Source organism: Melanerpes formicivorus, unplaced genomic scaffold (genome assembly GCF_026170545.1).
Source record: "Melanerpes formicivorus ecotype bairdi unplaced genomic scaffold, bMelFor1.0.p_v2 SCAF_58, whole genome shotgun sequence".
NCBI classification, from domain to species: domain Eukaryota; kingdom Metazoa; phylum Chordata; class Aves; order Piciformes; family Picidae; genus Melanerpes; species Melanerpes formicivorus.
Window position 1 is genome coordinate 4,259,343 of NW_027142410.1, and position 22,907 is coordinate 4,282,249.

Consider the following 22,907-nt stretch of genomic DNA (forward strand, 5'->3'; position numbering starts at 1 on the left):
TGTTTCACCTTCCCAGTTTCATGAAACATGAGATGTAGCAGTTTTGATGTGAGGAATAATAAAATAACTAGTTTAGTTTTTCTGGAAAGCCAAATCCCTGATGTTACTCTGTTATACCTGGGGTAACTGTGTTGTGCTGTTTTTGTTTGGATTTCTGGGATCTTTTGTAATAGAAAAAGCTATAACTGTTATTGACAGCTGCCTTAGCTGAAGCATTGTCAAACCATCCATCTCAAGTGGAAATGGAAACAGACCATCTCACTCTTTCCAGTTCTGGAAGTTCTGATCTTATAAGGGCTGATTATTTAAAATAAACTTACTTGAAGAAAACACAGAATTCAGTCTTTTCTTCATTTGTGTCAGAGGTTTTTGGAGTTGCCAGTTGACCTTGTTCCTTCAACAGCACAGCTGCTGAAGCTGCTCTTCGAAACAGAAATTCACTTACTCTTCATTCCCAACTAAGACTAATTTTGCAGAACTCTCATTGCACTGAAAGACAATTATCTGAAGCATTTATCATTTTCACTCATGTTCCTGGTAATATCGTTGCTTTAATTGGTTTCCTCTTTATTTTTCTTTCCCAGTTTTATCTGTTTCCTTGAAGTCAGGTTCACAAATTGGCTTTTTCAACGCCCAATTTATTGCTTTTTCCAAATCCGATCTGTGCAGCTTTTGATTGTTTTTGTGTTAAGTGGCCAAGAATCAACACTTAGTTCAGCGGTATACAACCACTCTGAGTTTTAGTGAGACCACAGTTCTAAAATCTAGCAAATCCATGCCTGCATAATCCAAAAGTAACACTTTGTTTAAAACCATCTACCGTCTTATATATGGTCTGTTATGTACAGTGTTTACAGTCTGCAGAAGAGAAGGCTCCCAGGTGACCTCATTATGGCCTTCCAGTATCTGAAGGGGGCTTACAGGAAGGCTGGGGAGGGACTGCTCAGGATCTCAGGCAGTGATAGGACTAGGGGGAATGGAATGAAGCTGGAGGTGGGGAGATTCAGGCTGGAGGGGAGGAGGAAGTTCTTCCCCATGAGAGTGGTGAAACCCTGGAGTGGGTTGTCCAGGGAGGTGGTCGAGGCCCCGTCCCTGGGGGTGTTTAAGCCCAGGCTGGATGAGGCTGTGGCCAGGCTGATCTAGTGTGGGGTGTCCCTGCCCATGGCAGGGGGGTTGGAACTAGCTGATCCTTGTGGTCCCTTCCAACCCTGAATGATACTATGATACAAACATAAGCACGTGGTACAAACCTACTTAACTTGCTTCTGCCTATTTTAAAGTAGAATTTTATTCTTTTCCGTGTGCAACTATTTCAGCTTGAAGTTTACTGTTTTAATTTTTGATATCTGGTTTTAGGAGCTTGATCCTGTAATTTTTCTCAGTCTTTTGTTCCTAAGGCCTGGCTATATATGTCCCAGGAATGACTCCCCTGCTTCATTCCCCCAGTTTTTGTACATTTCCACAGATGCTTGAGGATTTATACTTAACTTTTGCTGGGTTTTTTGGCAATGAAGCAGACAGTTTCTATTTTTTTGGACTTTGGTATACATAGAGGCTCTTCCTATATATAGATTGCTGTTCATAGAATCATGGAATAGAATCATAGACTTGGTAAGGTTGGAAAAGACCTCAAAGATCATCAAGTCCAATCTGTCACCCAGGACCTCATGACAACTTAACCATGGCACTAAGTGCCATGTCCAGTCCCTTTTTAAACACCTCCAGGGATGCTGAGTCCACCACCTTCCTGGGCAGCACATTCCAATGGCTAACAACTCTCACTGTGAAGAACTTCCTCCTCACTTCAAGGCTAAACTTCCCCTGGTGCAGTTAGAGACTGTGCCCTCTTATTCTGGTGCTGATTGCCTGGGAGAAGAGATCAACGCCCTCCTGGTTACAACCTCCCTCCAGGTAGTTGTAGAGAGCAATGAGGTCACCCCTGAGCCTTCTCTTCTCCAGGCTAAACAGCCTCAGCTCCCTCAGCCTCTCCTCACAGGGCTGTGCTCCAGACCCCTCCCCAGCCTTATTGCCCTTCTCTGGACACCTTCAAGAGTCTCAATGTCCTTAAACTGAGGGGCCCAGAACTGGACACAGGACTCAAGGTGTGGCCTAACCAGTGCTGAGTACAGGGGCACAATGACTTCCCTGCTCCTGCTGGCCTCACAATTTCTGTTACTGTAAAAGTCTTGTTACAAGTTGTCATACAAAATTCTGAGCAGTGTTTTTAATCATAAGTGTTTGCATGCATCTCTTGAATGCTGCATCTCAGTCAAAGGATGAAAACATAGGTAAAGGTAAAAAGAATGAAACCAAATGGTCTTCTTTCCTCTCCTATTTTCAGAGAATTACCTAGGCTTCAAAATGAAAGTGAAGAGGAGGAGTGTCCAAAAGCATTGATTTGAACAGTAATTATTGTGGGTAAGTACTGCTCTCTTTCTCTGTGACGTTGCCCCCACTGGGACAAAAACTAGGTGTAAACAAAGTATCTGAAGATTTGTGCTACTTAAACAGCCCTTCTGTTGATAAATCCTTGTCAGCTGGAAAAGCAAGGTCTGTTTCTTGTTCCCACCATTTGGCTGGAGTTCACTGTTTTATTCTGGTAGTCGTTTAGCATGGATTCTTGTTTGAAGGATGGCTTGTTGCTTGGCTGGCTCTCTGAAATGTATTCTGTATTAGGAATGTGTTCTAGATAAGTCAGCTCTGATTCAATAGCACAAACAACAGTCTTTCACATCTTTTTCTTGCTTGTGGAAAGAGGTAAGTCTTGTATCCACTGACTTGTGCATTTACTGCAGTCGAAAATGATCCTGGGCCGGGAGGCTGCTGACAAGTTGGACAATTGGATTAGGATTTAACAGGAACCAACAGATTAGAAGGATCTGGGAAAAACTGGATACAAACATCAAATCAGTATTTTAAGTTTGCTCTTTAAATGCAAGAAAAATAAAATAGGCAAGTACAGAATGAAGAATGGCTGAGAGTTCTGAAAGAGATTGATGGTGAAGAGCTGGCCTTAAGCCAACAGCAGCAGGCACAAAAGAAGTTCTGAAAATGTATCACTGTATCAGAGAAAATTTAGGGAAGCACTGTCATAAAACACTGTGTAAATCCTTCTGCTCAGCTTTAGGTAGAAATGGACTCAACTGGCTCAGTGTGTCCAGGTTTGAGCCACGCACTTAATACATGAGAACAAACCAAAATTCTCTTGCTAAACGGGTGAGTCCAGAAGGCAGTAATACCGACGGTCAGAACACTCAGTGCAAGCACTATGGGGGGAGGCCAAAAAAATCCAGGTTGATTTAGTACAGAGAGCAAGTGCTGCTGCTGTAGGTCTTTTGGAACACCACAAAACAAGGGGAGATGAATGCGGTGTGCACAGCACTGCAATGGACTGGGAAAAGTGTATGTCTGTCTTTGGAAGTTCATAAAAAGCAGCAAGACCTGAGCATGTGTGATCTCATCTCAGAGGAGTGGTCTGATAACCTATGGGAGGCGACGGAGAGTGGAATCCATACGGCTGACCAATATGATCGAGTATTGTTCCTTTATTGTTCCAGTATTGCAGGCCTATGGTGCAGGCCTGTGGTGCGAGTATAGCACAGTAAAGTGTAGAAGAAGAGGAAAAAGGAAAGGCAGAATTGCGTAGCAAGGGAACTTCTACAACTTGTATAAACTCGGAGAGCCTTGTTGGCATGGCTTCATTGGTTCCCTATGATGACCACACATCACACTATTATAGATTATTGGTCCAACTACTAACAACATGCAAGGTTTGTTGATGCAGGTGCATGTCCTGTTGTTCCAAGATAACTGTCCATGTTTATAGCTACCAGTGCCCTGTTTGGGTTACATGCTGCAGGCACAGCACTGTTCTGCTACACTGCTAGCTGGCTCTGCACTAATGCTGAGCATGGCCTACCACCATGTCAGGCTCTAGGCCTGCACTGCCAGATTGCTCACACTGCTCGTCACTGGCATTGCCACAATAACCTTCTGGTAGCCGTGGCACATTGTATGTGTTAATGTCTAGGTTTTAGCTGGTTGTCTATTTTTTGTATAGTTTTCTTAATTGAGTATGTCTTTTATGAGCAGAGCATGGGAAGAACAGCTTTTTGCAAGAGATGCCCAGCTGAGAATTTCTTTCTGTGTGTTATAATAAGGGTTTTTATTATAAAATTATTTCTAGCTTAAATATTTTCTTCCAATGGGCAAGTAACTTATGATCTCAGATGCAGCTAATGAGAAAAATTAATAGTCCAAATCACTGGCTGTAAATTTGGCAGAATTAGAGATGGTATCCTGGTGGATATTACTAATTTGTAGCTAAATAGTATTTTCCTAGTGCCTGAAAAATTTAATCTTGACTATCACTGGTAATCTATACCAGTGTAAATGTCTTGAGATTAGGCTGCTGTACTGAACTGAGCATTGACAAATCAGAGGAAACAGCAATGAGTGTTTTGCCTGGGATATATTTCCTGCTTCACAGGTTCCTTCAGTTAAATAGGGGAGGCACTGCTACAGGTTTGTTTGGTTTTTATTTATTATGAAATAGAAAGCTGAGGTACTTCCATCAGAATTGGCTGAGTTATGGATTTTTAGGTGACATCATCATTTTAGATAAAATGATAGATGGGAGGTGTTTCTCCTGCCTAGTTTTTGTTGTTTCTCATGAGAAATTGTAGTTGTCATGGGGAGAACAGCAGGATGTGTTTACATACCAAGGTTGTATCTACAACACAGAAATATTCTGCAGTTATTTTGTATCATAGTATCAGTCAGGGTTGGAAGGGACCACAAGGATCAGCTAGTTCCAACCCCCCTGCCATGGGCAGGGACACCCCACACTAGATCAGGCTGGCCAGAGCCTCAGCCAGCCTGGGCTTAAACACCTCCAGGGACGGGGCCTCAACCACCTCCCTGGACAACCCATTCCAGGGCTTCACCACTCTCATGGGGAAGAACCTCCTCCTCACATCTAGCCTGAATCTCCCCACCTCCAGCTTCATTCCATTCCCCCTAGTCCTATCACTACCTGAGATCCTGAGAAGTCCCTCCCCAGCCTTCCTGTAGGCCCCCTTCAGATACTGGAAGGCCACAATGAGGTCACCTCGGAGCCTTCTCTTCTGCAGACTGAACAGCCCCAACTCCTTCAGTCTGTCCTCATAGGAGAGGTGCTCCAGCCCTCTGATCATCCTTGTGGCCCTTCTCTGGACACGTTCCAGCACCTCCACATCCCTCTTGTAATAGGGGCTCCAGAACTGGACACAGTACTCCAGGTGGGGTCTCACCAGGGCTGAGTAGAGGGGGAGGATCACCTCCCTCGACCTGCTAGCCACACTTCTCCTGATGCAGCCCAGGCTCTGATTGGCTTTGCAGGCTGCAAGTGCACATTGAGAGCTCCTGTTGAGCTTTTTGTCCCCCAGCACCCCCAAGTCTCTCTCCGCAGGGCTGCTTTCCAGGCAGTTACTGCCCAGCCTGGATTTGTGCCTGGGATTGCCTCGACCCAGATGCAGGACCCTGCACTTGTCTTTGCTGCTTCTATTTTTTTAATGGTGTAATCATACTACACTGATCATTTTCTATTTCTTTACTGTGTCTGTGTTTGGATTATGCTAAATAGTGGCTAATAAACACTTCAGAAAGTGACAGAACCTGTTGGCATAGGAAAATCTTCATTTACTTGTGTTTGCACTTCAGTCTTGGGGCTGGTTTTGGTGACACATACGTCGAAGTAACTCCAGTCTAAAGGGAATGAGAGAAAATAGATGCCTTGCCAGTGTGTAGAAAAACACCTGATCAGGACATTGGTTAATTACAGGGTGCCTCACTTGAAGTTGCTCCTAGTGATACTTCACTTTGGCTTGTAGGAATAACACTGACCTTGGGATGTCTTGGCTTCAAAATTGAGCTGCTGCTAAGGCCAAATCTTACCTTTAAACACAATTGTTTTGTAAATGAAAAAAGGCTTGAAAAGTGGGCCAGTGCCAACTGCATGAGGTTCAACAAGTCAAAGTGCAAGGTCTTGCATCTGGGTTAGGCCAGTCTCACTCACAAATACGTGCTGGGTGCAGAGTGTGTTGAGAGTAGCTCTGAAGAGAGATTTGGGTGTATTGATTGATGAGAAGCTCAGCATGAGCCAACAGTACCCTCATGCTGCCCAGAAGGAAGCCATGTCCTATGCTGCATCAAGAGGAGTGCAGCCAGCAGGTCAAGAGAGGGGATCCTGCCCCTTTACTCTGCTCTTGTGAGACCCCACCTTGAATAGCATCAGTCCTGATGTCCCCATTAGAAGGACACAGACCTGCTGGAGTGAGTCCAGAGGAGGGTCGCAAGGATGATCCAAGGGCTGGAGCACTCCTGCTATAAGGACAGGCTGAGGGAGCTGGGGTTGTTCAGCCTGGGGAAGAGAAGACTCTGGGGGCGTCTTACTGCTGCATTCCAATACCTGAAGTGATCCTACCGGAAGGCTGGTGAGGGACTTTTTGTAAGGGTGTCTAGTGAGAGGACAAGGGAGAATGGTTTTAAGTTGAGGGAGAGCAGGTTTAGACTGGATCTTAGGAAGACGTTTTTCAGTATGAGGATGGTGGAACTCTGGAATAGGCTGCCCAGGGGGGTTGTGGATGCCTCCTCCCTGGGCATGTTCCAGGCCAAGTTAGATAAGGGTTTGAGCAGCCAAATCTAGCTAGAGGTGTCCCTACCTAAGGCAGGGAGGTTGGAGTAGATGATCTTTAAGGTCTCTTCCAACCTAAGCCATTCTGTGATTCTGTGAACATACACTGGAGATCCAAAAGGCACTTTTTAAGCAAAATAGTAATTGTTTAGCCAAACAAACTGGTTTTAAGTGAGGTTTGGGATGTAAACTGGAAGTATGAATGGCACAAAAGGCATTTCTTATATTTTTTTCCCCATTTATGTACTGTACAGAAGAGTTCTAAGCAGATGCCTTTATCATGCTGTAGAACCACAGAATCATCAAGTCCAACCATTAATCCAGTGCTGCCAGGTCACTGATAAATCATTTCTCTCAGCACCACATCTACACGGCTTTTCAGTCCCTCTAGGAATGGTGACTCCACCGCTTCCCTGGGCAACTTGTTCCAGAGCTTGACAACCCTTACAAGCTCCTTTTCAGCCAGTCAAGTGCACATTCAGGGTCGTCCTTCATCTTCTTCAGTAGTTGTATTGCTTCTTTTTCCTCTTTAGACACTCATTAGGATTTCACATGTTAGGCTAAAGGTAGAATCTGTCAAAATAAATACTGTGTTGCAATTCTGCCACTGAATGTGCCTTTCCAGGAAAGATACTCATGTTGTCACAAAGTCCAGGTTTGAAAAGACTGCTTTTTGCACCTTTCTGCCCAACTGTGTTAATATTTCTGGCATTCTTTTTTTTTTTAATCATAAAGTGGTACTCCTTTCACTTTGGTGCTTAGGAAGGCAGAACTGCTGTACATTTCTTGCTCTTCATTGTTTGCATTTCAGCTGCTCCTTTGTCTTAAAATGCTCTTTTCCCTGCATGTTACAGTTGCAGTGCTGTACAGTAGGTTGTGCTTTTACTGGTGATAGCCATTCTCTTGGGATTTCTCTTCAAGCAGATGGTCTACTGACCAGCAACAGTCTGGGATTGCACTCTTCTGAAGGGTAACTCTTCTGTCTTGCCCCATTGTAAGTGTTGCAGATTTTGTTGTCACAGTATCGCCAAGATTGGAAGAGACCTCAAAGATCATCAAGTCCAACTTGTCACCACAGACCTCATGACTAGACCATGGCACCAAGTGCCACATCCAATCCCCTCTTGAACACCTCCAGGGATGATGACTCCACCACCTCCCTGGGCAGCCTGTTCCAATGACGAATGACTCTCCATGAAGAACTTTCTTCTCACCTCGAGCCTAAACTTCCCCTAGCACAGCTTGAGACTGTGTCCCCTTGTTCTGGTGCTGGCTGCTAGAGAGAAGAGGCCAACCTCCACCTGGCTACAACCACCTTTCTGGTAGTTGTAGAGAGCAATGAGGTCTCCCCTGAGCCTCCTCTTCTCCAGGCTAAACAATCCCAGCTCCCTCAGCCTCCCCTCGTAGGGCTGTGCTCAAGGTGTGATGTGACAGTAGTGTTGAGAGGAGCTGTTTTCACAGACCCCAGAGTAGCACTCAGCACCCTGCTGGTGGTCCATGGATGCTTGCAGCAGTTGGTAATCTTTGTGCACCATCTGCATCATGCATCCTTTCTCCTTGATTATCTTGCCTTCACTGTAATTTGGTAGCTGTTGAAATCAAGTAAATGTGGAGAAATGATGTCTGATGTTGTTCTGTGTGTTTGCACTGCTCTGAGAAGAATTCATCTTTCTTTTGGAGGGTGGCAGGATGAAGACTGTGGTGGTGAGCTCCAGTTAAACAGGGGACAGTAAAATCCACAAGCAGAGGTGTGGGAAGTGGACTTTGAACTTTCGTAATTTCCCGAGAGCTGTGATTAGCATCCCACAGAGCGCCGTAAGCCAAGCCATTAATCATCTCTTTGGCAGTGATGTGCACCTTTCTGTGGTTACAAGGCTTTGTGAACAAGAGCCAGGATGTTTACAAAACACCTGTATCTGGACTGTGCTGTGCAGCACTATGACATTGATGCTTTCAGGAATGAATGTTTCTCTAGTGTAACAATGCTGTTAGAATAGGTTCTTAGGGTATTCTGCCCAGAATATTTCATGATGCTTGTATTTATGTTAGTAAACCACTTTAAGTTAATATCCAGAATAAAGATGCTTGCACTGATTTTGTGCCACTAGCTCTGTTCTAACAATTCATCTAGTTGTTTTCAGTCTGCTGATCTCCATGTTTTGTCATGCTATGTCCTTTTTCTTTTTTTTCCCCCTCTTCTCTTGGACATTCCAGAAAAATAACTTAGATATATCTGGAATCTCTATTTTTCACTTGAGAACTGTCACTACTAACTAACAGATAATTCTTAAAATGTCTTTTGATGTAAAATGATTTGTATGACGAACCTGCCTTACTGGGCTCTGTTGGAGGGGAGAAGTTGATTAATGCTGATGCTCACAAAGTTATTTTGCAGGAACCGAAAATGGAAGATTCATTTGACTTCGCTGCTTCATGATGCATTGGAAATGGGAGCATTTCTGAAAGCTGCCTCTTCTGAAGCACAAGCTTTAAGTCAAAAATAACTCCCAACATATTATAGAATCACTAAATCAGGACTATTCAACTGATCCCTAGATTTTTCAGCTAGCAGCTTATGTGTAGTTTTGGCTGTTCAGTGCAACAGTGATGTTCCAGGGAATGTTGCTAGGATGTGACCAGTGAAAAATAATCTCTGATTTTGGGACTATTTTAGAGCAACATGTGTTAGAGTGGATTATTATTTGGATGCCTCCCTAGAGCAGGGAGCATAGCCCGAAGCAAGGTCAAGGGATAAGGAAACTTCAACTCTGTTCAGAAATAGTGGAGTGTGGCTCATTCATTCTAGTGGCTGCAGAGTGTGCCTTAGTAATGTACACTCTCCACTCCTCACTCTGCTCTTATTTCTTCTGTGTGCCTTTTTGGAGAAGTGAGCTTTCCTTCTCAAACTGTGCAAATCCTCAGATTGGGCAGCACTGGAGGGTTTTCTCCATTTGCCTTGCTTTGGAGGATTGATTACTGCCTGTGCTTTCTTTCTGTCTTTGAATCAAATTTTGTAAATGTTGTGCCCGTGTGCATGCAGGAAGGGGTTGGTGATGGTGGTTGTTTTTATTTCATCCCCCCAGATTTACATAATCACAGAAGTGTCAGGGTTGGAAGGGACCCCAAGGATCATGTAGTTCCAACTCCCCTGCCACAGACAGGGACGCCCTCCACTAGACCAGGTTGCTGAGCACCACATCCAGCCTGGCCTTCAAAACATCCAGGGATGGGGCTTTAGACTATATTCTTTTTAGCAGCATAGTATAAACAGATGCTTTTTCCTTTTTTGTACCCACCTACAGTATTTTTCCTGTTACTCTGCTTAATTCTGCAACTTCTTTTGATTTTAGTCTAATTCCTGGCCTGTTATGATGTGAGTAATCAAGTGTTTCTTTCATCTGGAAAGATTGTTTTCTTTATGAATTGATTATCTTTCTTCAGCAGCTGCATTGCTCAGTGTGACTGCTTGTTCAGAATTCTTCAAGGCAAGAAGTCCCACTGTTCCTCTGAACTAGTTCTTGCAGTTAAATTGCAGAGAGGGTTCTAGGTTTTTCTGGTGTGTGTGCATGGCAGGGTTGGTTGGTTGGTTTGTTTTTGCTTTTTGGGGTTATTTTTTGTTTACTCTTTCCCTGCCTTTCATTTAATTAAACAAGATTAGGGATTAACTGTAAAAACTATGTTTTTCCTAAGCCAGCAAGGAACCCAAGCAAGGAAGCCAAGTAATTTTATAACAAACTAAAAAGTAGGTCATTGCTAAAGCTGGTTTATTTTTTAATGTCAAATGTGAGGATTATTTTGGGATCATTTTGATAGAACTGGTTGCAGTGCAAAATATTTGGAGGAACCTAGTGTTTTTCCTTCTTTATTGTCAGAATAAGTTTGACACTTAATTTTATTATTGATGACGTTCTCCTGAACATTTGAAAATGAACTTAGTTCCTAAAATCATCAGAATTGTGAACATAGAAAGAATTTGTTGATGATGTGTGATTGTAACAATTCACTTGGCTTCATGCCTTCTTATTTATATCCTAATGTTTAGTGGTTTGGGTCTATGCTACACTTTTTGGTCAAGCAATAAAAATCAGAGAGAATGGGGCAGGAGAGAGGAGAGAGCATAATACTTAAAACACTAAAATGCCTCAAACAAGCTGACTAACAAAAAGAAACTGAGAAAAAAAGCTCACACCAAACAGTTGCAAAAGCCTGGGTGGTGTGTTGGAAAGCTTCCTGAGAAGAACTGATGGCCCACCCTTCTCCTTGGTAATGTGCTTCCTTCACAGGGCAGAGCTTTATCTAAGTTGGCTTTAGTACTACACTAGGAACAAATCCTATTCATGTGTGTGTAGAGCACTCACTTTGCCCTGTAACTTGCTCCTGTTGATTTCTGTACTTGAAAAATAGAAGGTGGCATGTAACCTGACTTTATAAGAATTGCAAAGCTGGTCTCTGAGGTGAAAGATCTGTAAGTTGAACTTTCATGCCAAGCAAATCTGGAGAAACTGACAAAAGAGTTACTGGCTATTTATGTACATGTAGTGTGTTGAAGAAGAGCCAGCGTAGAGCAGAGCTGATCAATAAGCTGTAATTAAATTGCCTGGTTTTGGCAAGGCTGCTCAACAGTCACTTTCAGAAAAATGAAAGTGCAGGGAAAAGAGTAGCAGTCTTTTTGTGAGTCTGAGACTTCATAAGGGAATTAAAAAAATGGCAATTGATGGGTAGTTTTCATAATAGAAGCAATGTAATGCAAGGATTCATCTCATCCTCCTAAGGGACTGTGCAGCATTGAGAGTAGTTCATTGTAAGAATAAATTACCCAGAAAGCAGTCTCTTGAGTTTTTCTCCATACAATCTGTGTATGTATCATTGTATGTGATTCTAAATAACATTGGCATAATGTTTTCATTTGAAGTGTAGCTTTTTTGTGCACTTCTCCAACATAGATCAGGGGTGAAGAAAGTTAAGATGATGAGTGCATATTGAGATCTGGGAAGAGGTCTTCCTGTGGTCAGCTAAAGAGTCCAAGATACCTGAACGGCACCTGGTCATCATGTGCATGTAGCATTTGATGAAGATATGGTGGTTTGTGCTATGCAGAAGGCTGTTGGAATGTTGTGTGAAAAGGCTAAGAGCATGACTTTACTCTGTTTACTCTGTAAACAGAAAGCTGGATTGGGTACTAAAGGAGTTGTTTCAAACACCCCTCCCTGTTTTGAAGTTGATAACTCACTTGAGCACTTATATTTTTCAGTTGAGTTCAATTTGCTCTGGTTTCAGCCTAAAAACTGTTAAAATACTTCATTAAGTTAATTTCTGGTTCAAGGAAAACTAAGATTTTAGGTGAGTTTTTAGATGGAATTAAATTCAGCTTGCTGCATTGAAGGTATAATTCAAAACAATGGCCTCCAATGTTCTCATTTGCTTGCTTATGACCTTAATATGCATTGCTTAAGAACTGCGAAGCACCCTTTTGTCTGGAAGTGGTGGTTGTTTATTGCACATAAAATTTCTTTTGGCTTCTTGTGATACGAATATTCTAATGTTACTTTCTTACAGCCTGTTCTGGCTCTTGACAATGGAGAAGTGTTTTTATACTTAATACACCTGAGTGTATTAAGATATACTTAAAGACACCTGAGTGTCTTTAAAAGCTTCTTATAACTCGGTAATCTGAAACAAATGGAACCATTCAGTTTGTTTGTAGATCTGGTTGTCAGTAGCATCAGAAATCTTCTCAGAGAGATCTCTTAAAAGCAAATCAGGACAGTGGGGTTTTTCAAAAGAGCCATGTTGAGTTTTTGATCACCTAACGCTAGTATCCCAGCAAGGTATACTGGGATCTTTAATAATGCATCTTCCATTGCACAGCTCCTTCTAAAAGATAACTTATGTAAGACTGAAAGTAATAAAGATCCCCAAACTCAAGGGTGGGTTGGGTTGTTTTGGCTGTTTTTTTCGTTGTGTGTTAATGAATGGGGGCCTACAGGAAGGCTGGGGAAGGACTTCTCAGGATCTCAGGTAGTGCTAGGACTAGGGGGAATGGAATGAAGCTGGAGGTGGGGAGGTTCAGGCTGGATGGATGAGGAGGAGGTTCTTCCCCATGGGAGTGGTGAAACCCTGGAATGGGTTGTCCAGGGAGGTGGTCGAGGCCCCGTCCCTGGAGGTGTTTAAGAGCAGGCTGGCTGAGGCTCTGGCCAGGCTGATCTAGTGTGGGGTGTCCCTGCCCATGGCAGGGGGGTTGGAACTAGCTGATCCTTGTGGTCCCTTCCAACCCTGAATGATACTATGATACTATGAAAGCTGGATCTGACATCTTGTATTTCCATCTGGAGCCACAGGGGCGTATCGCAGTGAGGTGAACTCAGTGTATGTAATTTTTCTCCCATCCATTGCTGCACAGAGATTTTTCTTGAGAAAACTTAAAAAAATCTGTTAGTAAATATTTAGACCATTTATAAATGGTTGTATACAAGAGTAGGAAGTCCTGATTCTTGTACATGTCCACTAAAGAAGTTTTTTGTAGTATTCCAACAGTTTCTATGAAATCACCAGTGACAGTTTGCTGTTGTGAATTCTATGCCTACCGCTTCTTTTGGTCTAAAGGAAAACAAAACAAAACAACAACCCCCCAAACTATGCTAAACGTCTGGTGTTTGAAAAAAAGTTTCTGAAAATCATTAGCTAATAAAAATACCCTGTGTTATGACAGTGTTTTGTATGTGCCTGGTGTCTCAGTCCGGAGAGGGAAAGAGACTCAGTTCTTTTAGAATATTCCCGTGATGTGAAATGAGAGGCACAAACGAGGTCAAAATATCAACAGCTAGGCTATTGATTACATAAATTAAGTGGAAATAAGAAGGGGAGAGGGAGAAAATAGAGAGGGAGAGAGAAAAGAGAGAGAGGAGAGAAAAGGAATTATATTACCACACCCCTCACCCCCAAGACAGTTTGAGTCTGTGGAGGAAAGGTGCTGCAGGAGATGTTGGGTTTGTAGAGAAACAGTGCTGAGGCTTGGGCTGGAGAAGAGATGTGGTCCTCTGGGCAGCCTCTTCAGCTCCATCAGTTGCACCAGGCGGAACTTAAGACACGGAGATAGGGTTCAGTCTGCTTCTTCCAGGCTCCACGACCTCTTTTCTCTGGAGCAGCATTGTCCTGGGCTTCTCCTTCTCAGCGGCATGGTCCTGTGTTTTCCTTCTATTAATCATCCAGTCCAGGGGACACAGTCCCCCACATTTTTCTTCCGCAAGCCAGTAGTTGCTCAAGTCTTTTATACAGTTTTTAGTCCTTAGGTATGTGTCCAAGTATTGTGCCTCAGGAAATCAGGGCCCAGACAATCATCCCTAGGCAAGTATCCAGGTATCGTTCCCCAGGAAATCTTTCTGTGCATTTCTGTGCGTTTGGGCAGAGGTCTAGATGGAGGCGGGGGGGCTCCTCCTTCTCCATCTACATGCCCCCACACTCATTACACCTCAGGAAACAGGTGGTGAATCCCTTATCTCACCATCCTCCCTTCCCAGGGTACTTGATGGGTAGAGATTATCTTGTCTCATGCATATTCCCGAAGGTGGCCTCAGTCCATTGTTGTCAGGCCAGCTGTGGCCCAGCAAGCAATGTTATCTTTGCACCTTCCAAGAGTCATTCCAGTGGCTCTGCCCAACACACATCAGCTATTGTCTGGGCAAGCAGCAAGTGATTTTATCTTTGTTGAGTCACACCAAGAGAGACAAACTTTTAGTCTCTCACACCTGGCTACATTCCTCTTCACTCCTTCCTTTAGTGTTGCTGTCTTTAATAGTGATGTGACATGTATTTAGTAAACAGAGAACAAAATTCATTTGCCTGTCATATTCAAGTAGCTTCTTTTTGAGGCTCTTTATTTAAGAAAGCTTACTTCAGCTTTGATGACCTGCTGTGTGCATCATCACTCATGCTTCTGAAGACTGTTGACCATAGTGTGAAGTAGAATTTCTTGCCACCAGTCCTGGAGATATTTTAAAGAGTGTTACAGTGACAGTGGCAATAAGATTTCACTTGCGCTGAGCACATATTGTGATAGTGAAAGGTAGGATAGTGATAACAGAAGTGACTAGCAATGCTACCTCAGGTAGAAAGGGCAAAGCTAGGTTCTCATTTAACCTATGTGTTACAGTTTTATGAAGGGGAGTAGCACTTTTTTTATTTGTTCTGGATTTAAAAAGAAGAAACGTTATCACAAAATTGTGGCACATCCTCTGAGAGAAATTCTGTGTGAGTGTTCCTCTGCCCTGCAACCTCTTCAACTACATACAGGGAAAGGCTAAGTCTCTACTTGCTACAGACATGGTGGCAGCTACTAACAGCTGGTATTAATCAGCACCTGAAGAGCTGGCTTAAACCATAAAACTGTTCTTTAGAGGAACTAATTATCACAGCATTTTCACCTACAGGTTAGGTTGTTGCTGTTCTGTAGGGATTGGAAGTAGCAATTTCTAAATTCTCTTTAGGAGACAAGACAAAACAAGGAAGAGTTGCATTTTGGGGCCTGAAACTGTAGGATGAAACCTTTCTGGTGTCTTTGTGAAAGAGGCAACTGTCCTGTTTGTGTCTAGACCTTGCAGATAAGAAAGTAGAAACAATTTAGACTAGTGAAAGGAATGCATGTTATTCTAGTGTAGGAGCAAGAGTATTATCTTTACCCATATATTATGCCAACGTTAGAATAGGCTACTTGACACAGTTCTGGGCTTTGTAACTTTTATGTGTTACATCACTGATCTTCAGGCAGGTATGTAAGGCCCTCGGATGCTCTAAATAAATGTCTTCAATTACCACATTGAAGTCCATGACCAATCCACCATGTCGCTGTTCGGTATCTTAAAAACTGGATCAGATCTTAGCAGTGTGTTGCAATTAGTACCACATTTCATTTCAAGTTGATGCCTTCATGAAAGATCTGAAAACAGCAGATGTACACCCAAGTTTATTCAAGTTTGAATAAACTATGAGCAGGAGAGTCCAAGTTAGAATAGTATCTGACATACTGTAATGATATGCTTAGATACTTTGATTTTGGTATCTTCACAAGCTGATGTTTACAAATGATGGCAGGCTGAGAACAAGGAGATTGTAAAATACAATTCAGTCAGAATTGTGGTGGCTCTTTGATTTTATTGAAGTATACATCCTAGCAGAAGGAAGAAGCTGTTGGAGAGCTGGTATGTCTGGAAAGGTCAAATGAGCATAAGGAGTCCTTTATGAAGAAAGAACTCCAGTGCTTATGTTGGTAGTGTTGTGTTAAAACAGTGGTGATGGCTGGAGAGTGGGGAGATGTTGCAGATGGAGTGTTTTGTATCACTTACAGAATCACCATCGAAGGTATTGACAAAAGTTGTTTTTAACAGGAATTTGTAAAAGTCTGACTTAACAGAGTTCTCTGCCATGGTTCACTCTGTTACTGCCTGGAAGAAACATACAATGGGCAATCAAGTTAGAATTGATTTACAATGATTTGCACTGAGACTGGAGGTGCAAAAAGGTGAGAGGGACCCTTGCATTAAGTCACAATGTTCAGAGTGGACCCCATTGCTTTCTGAACTCCTCAGAGAGGAGTCTAGGGGTGGTTGGATCCAGATTTAGTCCCAGACTTGGTCATCCTAATGTACATTTTTTTTCCTCCCTGACAGAGTTGAAACGTAGTGCTTTATGATTGCTTAAATTTTAAATGAAACCTGTGGGTTTTGATGCTTTGGCAATCTCGGTGTTTTACTCTATATAATGTGTACATTGCACCGAGAATGCAGTGCTGGTAGTCTGTAGGCTTTTTCCCCTCAATAAGCCAATTTAGTAAATAGTATTGGACATGACTTCCACAAATGCATGTAAATAAAAAGGAAAAATGAATAGTTCTCCACCACAGTGGTGACAGAATGTCATTCTGAAAAGTTCAGAAATAACTCAGAGCAGCTGTGGAAAATTAAACTGTGTGAACTCATGTAGGTAGTCAGGGGCTCTGTTTTGTTTGTTGCCGAGACTTCTGGTGTGCTGATTGCAGCTGACACTTTGAGTGTGTATGGGCGCTTCTGTGAATGCCAGTGGCAGGATCAGGGGCTGAGTCAGGGATACAGGGCAGTCCTTGGAATACAGAAGGACCCAGTTATGCCAGCAGCAACACGTGACGTCCTGTGAGGAGAATTGGGTTTATGACAGTGTTCTGAAGAGTGCACTCTGCCTATGTTTTAATTGTAATTGTGCACACAGAATGGAGTGATTTGTCAATTCAAACGTGAACACAGAGTGCTCACAGGTGCAGGTTTTAGTAGCACATACAAATCACAGAAAAGTATGTTTACCTCTTGTAAGTCAGCAGGCTAACTAATTCAACCTTCCTGCTTGTCAAGGTCCGGAGACATTAAATGCCTCGGTCCGGAGACACAGTTCTTTTAAATATTCCTGTGTTGTGAAATTAGAGGCACAAACGAGGCCAAAGTATCAACAGCTAGACTATTTATTAGATAAATAAAGTGGACATAAGAAGGGGAGAGGGAGAAAATAGAGAGGGAGAGAGAAGAGGAAAGGAATTATGACATAAGAAGGGGAGAGGGAGAAAATAGAGAGGGAGAGAGAGAGAAGAGGAAAGGAATTATATTACCACACCCCTCATCCCCCCAAGACAGTTTGAGTCTGTGGAGGAAAGGTGCTGCAGGAGATGTTGGGTCTGTAAAGAAACGGTGCTGAGGCTTTGCTGGGCAGCCTGGGTCTGTAGAGAAAGGGTGCTGAGGCTTTGGCTGGAGCTGTGGTCCTCTGGGGAGATGTTGGGTTGGTACAGGAACGGTGCTGAGGCTCCTCTGGGCAGCCTGGGTCTGTAGAGAAAGGGTGCTGAGGCGTTGGCTGGAGCTGTGGTCCTCTGGGCAGCTTCTTTTCTCTGGAGCAGCATTGTCCCGGCTTCCCTTCTCAACGGCATGGTTCGCCTCCTGTGTTTTCCTTCATCTCTGTTTTTCTCAACGTTTTTCTCCTCTGTTTCTCTCTTCCATTTCTCTCCTAAAGGCGTGATGGCTGGGTCCTTGGGTCCATTGTTGTAGTCCCGTGTTATCACGATGCAATCACAAGCTGATTTGCATCCAGGATTGGTAGACAGGATTCTTTCCACCTTCTTTCCAGTGGCTCTGCTATCACTTTATCTTTGTTGACTCACATCAAGAGAGACAAACTTATTAGACTCTCACACTGCTCAGACACAGCATTGCCTTGTGTGTGTGTGTGCTGATTTTATTATGATGATCCGGACAACCTGATTGATCTACAAGGAGCTGTGGTGCCTGCAGAAAGAACTTTTTAAAGCACCACCAGAACTGTTGAGGAAGAAATAGCCTTGTTTCTCATATTCAGTATATATTACATTGCCAGAGTTGTTTTTTTGTTTCCCTGTAGTACTTGATGTTCTCAGATTGCTTCTGTGTAAGGATGCAATTTTTGGGGAAACTCTACTGGTTGAAAACAAACAATTATGAATTTTCTTGCATCTTGTTTCCTGAATAGCCTGCTTTTTGGAGCCCTTGACTGGTTTTGTCTGGTTAATGCTCTATTGTTTCAGAGAAGAGCGTAGTAATTACTGCATTTACAAAACTAATTTTGGGGATTTTTCAGTCACTTTGAGGAATGGCTAGCTCTCTGATCAGAACAAAGTTGTCAGACAAAATGTGTCTTGTAATAGTTTGTTTCCTGTAAGCCCCAACACTCATGAACAGGGCTGTATCAGGAGAAGTGTGGCTAGCAGGTCGAGGGAGGTGATCCTCCCCCTCTACTCAGCCCTGGTGAGACCCCACCTGCAGTACTGTGTCCAGTTCTGGAGCCCCTATTACAAGAGGGATGTGGAGGTGCTGGAACGTGTCCAGGGAAGGGCCACAAGGATGATCAGAGGGCTGGAGCACCTCTCCTATGAGGACAGACTGAAGGAGTTGGGGCTGTTCAGTCTGCAGAAGAGAAGGCTCCGAGGTGACCTCATTGTGGCCTTCCAGTATCTGAAGGGGCCTACAGGAAGGCTGGGGAGGGACTTCTCAGGATCTCAGGTAGTGATAGGACTAGGGGGAATGGAATGAAGCTGGAGGTGGGGAGATTGAGGCTAGATGTGAGGAGGAGGTTCTTCCCCATGAGAGTGGTGAAGCCCTGGAATGGGTTGTCCAGGGAGGTGGTTGAGGCCCCGTCCCTGGAGGTGTTTAAGGCCAGGCTGGATGAGGCTCTGTCCAGCCTGATGTAGTGTGGGGTGTCCCTGCCCATGGCAGGGGGGTTGGAACTGGATGATCCTTGTGGTCCCTTCCAACCCTGAATGATACTATGATTTTATGTGTTACAGTTGGAGTTCTGTTTCACGTTTTATTTTACCATCCACACAACTTCCATAACATTTCTTCCGTAGAATTGCTTAGGCTGTATGGTATCCCCTCATTTGTTTCTAGTTTCTCATGACTGGACAGACATTGTGGCGTCTTTCTTTCTATGGTTTGCTGCTGCTTTTTGTAAAAAGGAGAGTGCGAGAGAAGGTGGTCTTAAAGTAAAATTAATTTTTTCTACTGACTTTTGACCTCTGTTAGAGTTGGCACACTAAGACTTCATTTTGCTGAGGGTGACCCTAAATTCTCCAGCAGTGTGGGTTTGTGGTGTATCTGCAGAATTCCACTCATGATGCCTACTTCCAAATGGATATACATGCACTGTACATCATTCTAGCCAGCTCTCTTATTTGAAATGATTACAACATGAAAAGTCACCCTGATTTTGGTGAACATAAGAGCTGGCCTCTCAAAATTTCTGTGGTCTGCCCAATTTAGTAGCTTCCAATTCACATCACCATCTCTCTGCTTGGTTTGTGTCGCAGGGAGCAAAACGCAGGTCGTTGTAATCTTACAAAGCAGCTTAGGTTGTGCTTGAGATTTCTTTTCTGCTGTTTCTGTGTTGTTTCTGGTAGTGGGTGTGGACTTGAAGTCATCGAGCATTTGCTAAACAACTGTCTATTTTGGTTATATAATCCTCCAACCTTGCACTTAGCAGTCATGTCAGCACAGAGCCCTCACTGGTGTGAAACAGCTTGTTGTCTTATATGGGTGATGTTTTACAGCCCATCGCCTTCTATCCTCTAGAGTCTTTGTCATCACAAAGTTAACCTCCATATAAGAATCATGTTGTTATCATCTATTGTCAGATCTGTGCAACCATTTGTCTCCAAATTTTCTTTCTCCACGTTGCCCCTTTACCTATGAGCCTGGAGATGGGGTTGCTGAAGGCCCTTAATAGTCTGTTCAGTTTACATCTCCATCCAAAAATCTTCTGATTTTAGCAAAACTGACTTCAAAACCCAGTACTCCTGAGCACCTCAAGGTAGATAGTCATATATAGAACACAGTAGATTTGTTTTCTTGATTCACTGGGGTTTTTTTTGTATTTATTTTGTGCAACATGCAAAAAGTAGAGGTACAGATCCTTTATCTTTCTCCTTCCCTGTGGACCTGAACTCTAATGCCATCCAGTTCCCTTTTACTTTTCCAGGGCATTCTCTCACATGACTCGATTTGCTGAGACAGGTCATAGCCAAACTCTTCTGCAAGTGTTCCTGGAGCAGATGACTGCCGGGAGGTGGCTCAGAACCATGGAGAGCTCTGTCAAATTCCATCCCGGGCTGGTGTCGTTTATTTCTTCTTGGCATGGTTGCTGAAGTTAGGCTGAGCTCTTCAGAGTAAAGGAAGTTGAAGGCAAGGGCTAAAAAGCCCGAACTGAAAGCAGCAACAAGAAGATACTATTTGGAATAAGACAGTAGATGTGGAAAGCCAAACTTGCAAGTTGAAGAAATGTTGAGGTGCTACTAGAAGTCTGCTGAATACCAGAGCAGCTGGCTATGGTACAGTCATATCCTTCTTACAGAGCGTTCACCACAAAGGAAGTACTGCTTTTCTCCCAAACAGTGAGCCTGTAGGCAGTGATTCTATGCATTTAAGACCTTGCTTTGTGGATAGTTTTGTAGGTGTGCCTAGGAAACAGTAAGAAAACAGGTAATTGTAGGTTTTCCTAGTACTTGACCTTTTAAAAAAGGCTGTTTCAATCCCTGCATTATATTCCTTATTGCCACTCTGCAGTACCTGAATAGGAGTTTGCAAGAATTGCATCTGAGAAAACAGGCAAATTCAGATGTTTAAGAGCTTTTTTTATTACACAGGACTTGTGGTGTTTTGATAATTGCAGACTTTCTAGGACAAATCAGTTGGTCTTATTTTTGGAATGTTGTTTATAAAAGAAAATAGTCTTTGTTAAAAAAGAAAAAAGGCACCCAACTTTCCTTTGTTTCTGTTTAAAAAGGTATAAATATACAAACACCCAGGCACCCAACCCCCTCATCTTGCATAGCAAAGAAAACAGCACTCTAGTTAAGGCTGATAGTTTCTGACTCTTCCATAGTTTGACAGCAAATTACGAGTTAGTGATAGCTATGTTATAAATAAAAATGGGCTCTTAATAGTTGACATAAAAGGAGTTAAACAAAAAGCTAATACCTTCAAAGGCCTTTTAGACTCAGTAACTTTTAAACTCATCTGTCATTTTTCCTTAATAATGTCACACCAGTTTCGAGAGGAAAAGTTGTTGGCAGCTTTATGCGACGTTTTGACTTGCAGCTTTCACAGCCCTGTTTTATTCATAGCCTTACTATTGTACAAAGTACTTTGAGTTTTTCAGTTCCTTCACTTTTAAATAAAAGAGCAGATCTGAGATGAGCAGTGCACTTGAGCCGTGGTGATGGTGAAGATCAGACAGGAAGCAATCGACTTTTGGTGGCATGGAGCTCTGAGAAAGCTGTAAAGCAGTGTAAATTAGGAAGCATGAACCTAAATGCCGATGCACATAAATGGCTTTCCATACTTGAATTAGCTCATTAGATCTCTTCCTTGTGCTTTGTAGTGTGTAAAGTTCTGTCGCCTAAAGTAGAAGGCTTTTTATCTGTGAAAATAGAGCGGTGTTTAAAAGAAAATTGGAGTGTTAAGGAGAATGTTTACAGGTTAAGATACATATGTTGTGGCACGGTGGAATTAAGGCAAATACTTCTTTATTATATGGCAATATTAGTATTTGCAACCTTCAGTGAAAGGTCTTGTTCTAGTAACAGCACTGCAGAAAACACAGGTCAGTATAAATTAGAAAATGGTGATCCAAAGCAAGTCTGATTATTTAGATGGATATCAGTTCAGACATTGTTTCCCTGATGCAGCCTACTCAGAATTGTCTTTTGTTACCAGGTTGTCATCTCACCCAGGCACCAGGCCTCTCATGTGTAACAAGGAAGGCTTTTAGCTCACTTCTATGACTTGTTTTTCTTCCTGGATTTCTGTATACTGTATTGCCTTGACTATGCTTTGAGTTTGCAGAACTTCCTGGCTGCAGACAGCACTCCCATCCACTTATGACTGCCAGTGTCATGTGTTTTTGTGTAGCCCTGACCCCACTCAGCAGATGCTTCTTTATTGTCTTGGCTTAGAAACATCCAACTGAGTTGTGAACAGGCTGATGTTAAGGTTCTTGCTTGTTAGATATTGCATGTTCCTTTGATGCCAGACAGAAGAAGGAAGATCTTAGCTCTGATTCATTAAGGAATGATTGGGGAAGCTGGTGGAAAAGATGATTTGGTGGAGAGCTTCTGCACCAGCAAGAACGGAAAAGTCAAATAATACCTAGACATTGTCCATCTTTCTGTCCCACTCTGCTCCTTCTCCAAGGTATCTAGATGATGCTACTGATAAGAAGTTCTGCTTCCACCAAGCAGAAGAGAGGCATCTGTACTTCAGTCCTTGCAAAGCACTGAAACAGCTAAACATAGCTAAATGTTTGTTTCTCTGATTCTTATAAATTTGGATTCTAGTGCAAAACTATGAAACAAAGTAACATCTTGTGGGTGGGGGAATGTCTCATTATTTTGTGAATTTCTTGGCTGGGGATCCACATGCAGTGTGAAAGATGTTACCTTACTGTTGGGTGTTCAAAGGGATGACAGAAAATTAGCTGCTTTCTGCTTTAAGCTTCTAATGAGAAGGTCAGCCCGGTTTAAAGAGAAATCTCTGATAAGATTTGGAGAGCATTAGCTAATTTTTTTTTAATCAGGCTTCTTGTGGCTTTTGGAGAAAAAGAATCAAAAGTTAGGCCATCGTGGCTCAAAGGTTGTCTGAAAGATTAGTCAGATCAGTAAGCATGTTGGAATACATTTTAACTAGGGCACGCTGGA

The 22,907-nt window shown here is 42.9% G+C and overlaps 1 protein-coding gene across 3 annotated transcripts in view; it reads left to right on the plus strand.

Moving 5' to 3' along the window:
- Positions 1–22,907, plus strand: part of FUT8 (fucosyltransferase 8) — a 128,930-nt gene that overhangs the window by 24,630 nt on the left and 81,393 nt on the right. For all 3 annotated transcript variants that reach the window (XM_068161589.1, XM_068161591.1, XM_068161590.1), the window contains exon 2: positions 2,342–2,418. The gene's annotated coding sequence lies outside the window, so the exon portion shown is untranslated. The remainder of the gene's footprint in view (positions 1–2,341; positions 2,419–22,907) is intronic.